This window comes from Adiantum capillus-veneris, chromosome 10, assembly GCF_014529385.1.
Source record: "Adiantum capillus-veneris isolate H3 chromosome 10, ASM1452938v2, whole genome shotgun sequence".
In the NCBI taxonomy this organism is placed as follows: domain Eukaryota; kingdom Viridiplantae; phylum Streptophyta; class Polypodiopsida; order Polypodiales; family Pteridaceae; genus Adiantum; species Adiantum capillus-veneris.
Window position 1 is genome coordinate 149,950,058 of NC_140940.1, and position 6,754 is coordinate 149,956,811.

Below are 6,754 nucleotides of genomic sequence, written 5' to 3' on the forward strand. Positions count from 1 at the left end.
TCCCTAACTACAATAGGATAAGAAACTCGTGTTTTACTATCTGCATTGGCCTCTCTGCTCTCCCCCCCCTCCCCCCTTCCCTCCATCCCCCTTACGCACACACGCACTATCTGCATTGGCCTCTCTGCTCTCCCCCCCTCCCCCCTTCCCTCCATCCCCCTTACGCACACACGCACTCTCTCTCTCTCTCTCTCTCTCTCTCTCTCTCTCTCGGGGTAGATGGAGAGATGCGATATCGTCTCTAGCACCCAAAATCTCGTCGAGTCATTCATAGTTTAGATGTGATCTTCAATGAGGCGAAGATGCATAAACAACCTATCAAGGAAATAGAGGTTCGAAGAGTCACATTTGAGGATGTTGCCTCAGAGATAGTGAAATCAACTCAGCGGGCTAGTGATGTACCTTCCACTAGCAATGCTCCAAAGGGAGCGGATAGCAATGGTCAAGGAGTGAGACTGTCTACTAGAGTCTTTTGTCCACCTGCACGTTTCGAGCCAGGTCTTCATTACATCATGTTGACCGATTGCGGTGAGACAAGCTGCTACCAAGAAGCCATGATGACGGATGATGTGGTGAAGTGGGAGCAAGCTATGGAATCTGAGTATAGCTCGATTCTGGCTAATGATGCTTGGGACTTGGGAGAACTGCCAAATGATGCGAAATCTTTACCTTGCAAATGGGTTTACAAGAAGAAATTTACCTCAGGTGATCCAAATCCAAAGTACATGGCTAGACTTGTAGCCAAAGGGTTTAAACAACAAAAGGAAGTCGATTTTGATGAAATCTTCTCGCCTGTAGTCAAGATGACAATGCTTAGAACCATACTTGGTCTTGTAGCAATTGCGGACATGGAACTTGTCCAAATGGATGTGAAGACAATATTTCTTCACGAGGATCTCGATGAGGATGTTTACATGCAACAGCCTGAAGGGTTTGTTCAGGAGAGCGCATCTCGTGAGGAGCTAGTATGTAAGCTCAAAAAGGCACTTTATGGCTTAAAGTAGGGTTCAAGGCACTGGTATCATAAATTTGATGCATGTATGAGGTCTCAAGGGTATAAAAGGAGTGAAGAGAATCACTGCTTGTACACAAGAAAGCTAGATGATGGCTCGATGCTCATTCTAGTTCTCTATGTTGATGACATGCTTATAGCTGGGAAATCCATTGTGGAGATTGCCAACTTGAAGAAAACACTTAGCAACGTTTCAATATGCAGGGGGGAAAGCATTGAGTACCCCAATGCAAATATTCTTGAAACTTAGGAAGGAAGATGCACCCAAATCTTATGCTGAGCAAGCAAAAAAGGCTAAGGTACCATATTCTTTGGCAGTGGGAAGTCTCATGTATGCTATGGTGGCCAGAAGACCAGACTTGCTTTTGCAGTGGGAGTGGTGAGCCGATATAAGGCAGATCCTGGCAGGAAGCATTGGGAAGCAGTGAAGCACATTCTTAGGTACCTCAAAGGTACAGTCGCGGCAGGTGTTTACGCTTCGGGAACAGCGATTCATCCATCGTGGGTTATGTGCATGCAGACTATGCGAATTGTGTCGACAATAGGAGATCGACATCTGCCTATGTCTTCGTATTTGCTGGAGTAGCAATATCTTGGAGGTCATGAATTCAAGATCATACCTCATCTTCCACTACGGAAGTAGAGTACGTTGCATTGTCGAATGCAAGTAAAGAGGCTATATGGTTATCTCGCTTGGTGAGAAATCTTTGCATCGATGAGACTCCAGTGATATATTGTGATAGTCAGAGTACTCTTGCATTGGCAAGGAATCCCGTGTTTCACTCCAAATCAAAACACATTGAAGTTAGGTATCATCTCGTGAGGGATTTCATGGCCAAAATCCTCATTGATTTGGTCAAGGTACACACTGACGACAACCCAGCAAATGCTTTGACGAAAGGCTTAGCCTTATTCTTTAGTACAAACAAAATAAGGAGCTACACAGGATAACATTGTTGTGCGCTCCACCCAACAGCAGGTCTCTCTCTCTCTGCTCTTGCACTTGCACTCGCATATGCTTCCCGTGGCACGTTCATTTGTTACCATACATATGTGGATGGGGACAATTACCCAATGTGGGCTTACATGATGCAACATGTTCTTGTGTCAAAGGGCATTTGGAATGTTGTGCAAGCATTGATGCATGCCCTAGTTCTAAGGATACAAGCGATGTTGAGGATGTTTCAGGTTTTGGTGGCAGGGTTGCTACTACCGCCATAGCTATTTTGCCTACGGCTAAGCAAGCTCCTTAGGATGTTAGAGATGTGCAGGCTCATGCATTGATTGCACTATTTTTGAAGCGCACTATTACTCCTCACATTGCTCAACTAAATCTACAAAACAGGCTTGGGATATCTAGGCTGTGGTCTTTATGCAAGTCGAAATGAGACTAAAATTGCATTGCTGCGTAAAGAGCTTGAATCAAAGATTATGCATGAGGAAGATGAAATGGACACTTTTCTTGTTGGTATCAAGGGTATTAATGAGCAACTTCTTTCTACAGGTGAAGTCATTCTTGAGAGTCCCCTTGTGTAGACTGTTTTTGATGCTTTACGAGATTCTTACGAGAATTTTGCTACTACTTGTGACTTATGACTCAAGGAAATCTTGAAGTTGTCAAGTTTGATGCATTATACACATTGCTATTGTAGGAGTCACTTTCAAGAAAAAATAGGGCTAAATAGCATGCAATTTAACGAGCTTTTATTGCTACTCAAAGAAAAGGTGGTAATAGCATTGTAGCCACTTCTCATGGTTGTTCTGCAATTGCACTTATGATCCTTCTATTGTTTTTAGTGCATAGTGCACTTATGATCCTTTTGTCCATGATGCATATATATCAGTTGCTGCAGATGCTCATGTGTGGTACTTTGGTAGTGGTGCTACAAAGCACATTACCTCTCATCGTGACTTGTTTACCTCTCTTGAGGCTGTCCCTCATGGAAATTTAGCCACTTGTACCAACAATGCCTCTTATCCAGCCAAGGGAGTTGAAAAGATTGTGTTGATTGCTGCGAATTGTAATTCTTTCACACTTGTTGATGTACTTTATGTACTTGGGATAAAAAATAACCTTTTGTCTGTATGTGCACTTGCTAGACTTGGTCTTGTTGTGAAATTTGTGGATGATAAATGTACAGTTCATGATCTCAATTTTGGTGAGGAAATTGTTGCATTTGGCATTTTATGTCGTGGGCTGTATAAGCTCACTTTGTATGATAAGTGTGGGCAAAATTTTGCAAATGCAGATGTGGATCCAAAGGCTATTTCAAATGCAAAACTTTGGCATGCATGTTTTGGTCATCTGAATTTTTTGCTAGTTTATTGCGCTTGCAGAAATTTAATATGGTTGCTTCTTTGCTGCCTCTTGAAGAACCTATGAAGCATGTTTGTGAAGGCTGTATTTTGGGCAAAATGCAACGTTTGAGTTTCCAAAGTATGGTTTAGTTAGGGCTACATGCAGGCTGCAACTTGTGCATAGTGATGATTGTGGGCCCATACAAACTCCGTCCTTGGGCAATTACCTTTACTTCATGACTTTCGTTGATGATTACTCCAGGAATGCATGGATGTATCCTCTTAAAGCTAAGTCTAAAGTGTTTATATGCTTCAATCAATTCCTAGTTATGGCTGAAAATGTCTCTAAATGTACTATGGACACCCTCCATTCAGATCGAGAGGAGGAGTATATGTCTCATGAGTTTAATGCATTTTGGGCCAGTCATGGGATAAAACACCAATGTATAGTGTTGTTTACACCTCAACAAAATGGTGTTGCTGAAAGGAAAAATAGGTCGCTTACGAAGATGGCACGATGTATGGTCAAGAGTCAAGCTTTGCCACATTGATTTTGGCTTGAGTCCATCATGTGTGCTACTTATGTACTTAACAGGTGTCCTACAAAAGCTTTGCAATCTATGACTCCTTATGAAGCATGGCATGACAGAAAGCCATCTATTGATCACATGCGTGTTTTTGGTTGTTTGGCTTATGCTTTGGTGCCACAAACATAGCGTTGTTAAATGCATTTTTGGTGGTTATAGTATTGAAAGCAAAGGTTATAGGTTATACCATTAACAAATGAAGTGTATCTTCGTTTCACTTGATGTTGTGTTTGTGGAAGATCTTGTTCAACCTTTGCTGTCATGTACTAAAGACAATAATGTAAGCTCACATGACATTTATGACAATTTGTTGCCTCTTTTCAATGGTGGAAATTTGAATGTAATTTCCAATGAGGCTAATGTACATCCTATTGGGGCTTCAAAAAATGCTACGGATCAGCCTATTTTAAAGCAGATGTACGTGATGTACTTGATGTGGAAAGAGCTGAGAATGAGCAGACTAGAGGTATGCCAAGATGACTAGTGCATACTTTGCGTGACAATAAATTGGATGCACCTTTGTCTAGTCATACTCGTTCAAGTTCTCGTCATGCATCTTACGCATTAGATTGTTATGCTTTGGATGTTAGCTTATATGATGTAGAAAATCCTCTGTCTTTTGCTGAAGTACAAAATTCAAAAAATTGAATGGTTACCATGAATCAGGATATGATGCACTTATACAAAATGACACATGGAATTTATGTGATTTGCCTCCTCGCAAAATGCCATTGGTATGAAGTGGGTTTACAAGTCAAAACGCACGCCGGATGGTGAGATTGATCGCTATAAGGCTCGACTTGTTGCAAAAAGTTATGCACAATAGATTGGCATAGATTATGAAGAGAATTTTTCTCCCATTGTCATATGAGTACTGTGATTTTTCTATGTGCATTGGCAGCTCATTTTGGATGGGATGTACATTAATTAGACATTGTTGCTACTTTCTTGAATGGTGACATATTTGAGAAAGTTAATGTAATGCAGCCTCACGATTTTCTCAAGAATGGGCAAGAGGATAAAGTGTGCAAATGTAAGAAAGCTTTGTAGGGGCTAAAGCAATATCCTCGTGCTTGGTATGAGAAAGTTGACACTCACTTAGTCAAACGAGGCTTTTGTAACAATCCAGCAGAAAGCACTTTGTATGTAAAGCGTGAGGGTGATGTACTTCTCATTGTTGTTCTATACGTGGATGATTTGCTGATGAATGGTCCAAATGAGACACACATTGCTGAGCTTAAGGATGATACTTTTAAGATGAAAGATTTGGGGTGTTGCATCATTACTTGGGTATATAGTTTAAGTAGTGTGATGGTGATATTGCCTTGTGTCAAACATGCTACACATAGACATTGCTATGTAGGTTTGGACTTAAGGACTGCAAGCCTATTAGCACTCCCATTGAAATAGGTTTGAAGTTGAGTCTTCATGATGCTGGTGATCATGTAGATGTCACTCTTTACCAAACTATTGTTGGATGCCTTGTTTATTTATACAATACAAGGCCAAATATTCAGTTTGCAATCTCACAGGTCAACTGATTTATGCATAGCCCAAGGTTTAAGCTTTGGCATTATGTCAATAGGATCTTTTGCTACTTGAGTGGCACTTTACATCCTTGGATTGTTTTATCCCAAGGGAGGATCATTGCCACCAGATTTACATGCTTTTTCAAACTCAGATTGGACTGTTTTTTATGACACGCGAGTGTCCACAAGTGGTTTTTGTTTCATGCTCAATGGTTCATGCATATCATGGTTGAGCAAGAAGAAACCTATTGTGGCCACTTCTAGCCGTGAGGTTGAGTACAAGACCATCTTCACAGGTACGATTGAGTGTGTATTGCTCAGTCGCCTTATGGCTGACTTGGGTGTTGGAAAGACATTGCAAACATCATCTACACTAACAGTTAGAGCACATCGACAGTTGCGAGGAACAAATTTTTCATGCTCGCACAAAGCACATTGAGGTGCATTATCACTATGTCAGGGAGAGACTCTTAGCAGGAGAGATCAACTTGGCTTATGTGCCAACATAGGACAACCTTGTAGATCTTTTCACAAAGGCCTTGTCTTGTGAGAAGTTCAAAGCTTTCCACAAAGATCTGGGCTTACTTCCCTTTGTGGATTGATCATGTCCTCAAGGCATGGCACTCCAGGATATACTCTATGTGTTAGCTCTTATTCAACACATCACTCTCATTCACCGCATCACTCCCAGGGGGATTTGTTACCATACATATGTGGTAGTGATGTGTGTGAACACACTTAGGACCGTTGTGGGCATTTTTTCCCTCGTTTTGGAGGTTTTTTCCCCGTGCATTGTATATACGCCCATCAATCTGGGGATAACTTATCTTTCCATTGAACACTAAGTAAGACTACTCTATGTTGTGAGCCTTGAGCTTCTTCGTTTTCTCCAAGCTGTGCGTGTTTCCCTACAATCCTATTTCCAACAATTTAGTGGAGTCCATCAAGTTTGACTTGGAAGACAAAGAAAAAGAATATACAACCACTTTGATCAAGGAGGCGTTGATGAACTACATGACGAATCAGGAATGAGATGATGATGATTATGAAGAAGATGCAAATGAGGAGCAGGAGGAGGATGGTGAAGGGCCTAGCAATAGTAAAGGGGAAGATGATGGTAATGATGATGATACTTCACCCTCTCCTCCAACACCACGCTCAACACAACATGTGGGAAGCAGACCAACACTGAACAAGGGGCAAATGGGAAGAATGGAGAAGCTAGATATCAAACGCAACAGATGGATCAAACTTAGTCTCATCAAACCCAACAACAAACCCAATAAGAAAACCAACATCAGTCAACCAAACAAGGAGTTTCAAGAGTT